Consider the following 209-nt stretch of genomic DNA (forward strand, 5'->3'; position numbering starts at 1 on the left):
TTTATGATACAATATTTATTTTTATTTGTTTAATGTTGTCCCCATAATAAGGACAATAGAACAGCATATTAGAATTGTCCTCATGTATGTACCGCGTGTTTGTACCGCGTGTTTGTACCGCGTGTTTGTACCGCGTGTATGTACCGCGTGTATTTACCGCGTGTATTTACCGCGTGTATTTACCGCGTGCATGTACCGCGTGTATGTAC

General features: G+C 40.7%; 1 protein-coding gene across 1 annotated transcript in view; it reads left to right on the forward strand.

Moving 5' to 3' along the window:
- nAChRa3 (nicotinic acetylcholine receptor subunit alpha 3) overlaps positions 1-209 on the forward strand; it is a 4,831-nt gene that overhangs the window by 1,897 nt on the left and 2,725 nt on the right. The window lies entirely within an intron of this gene.

This window comes from Papilio xuthus, unplaced genomic scaffold (genome assembly GCF_000836235.2).
Source record: "Papilio xuthus unplaced genomic scaffold, Pxut_1.1 DF827777.1, whole genome shotgun sequence".
Taxonomy (NCBI): Eukaryota; Metazoa; Arthropoda; class Insecta; order Lepidoptera; family Papilionidae; genus Papilio; species Papilio xuthus.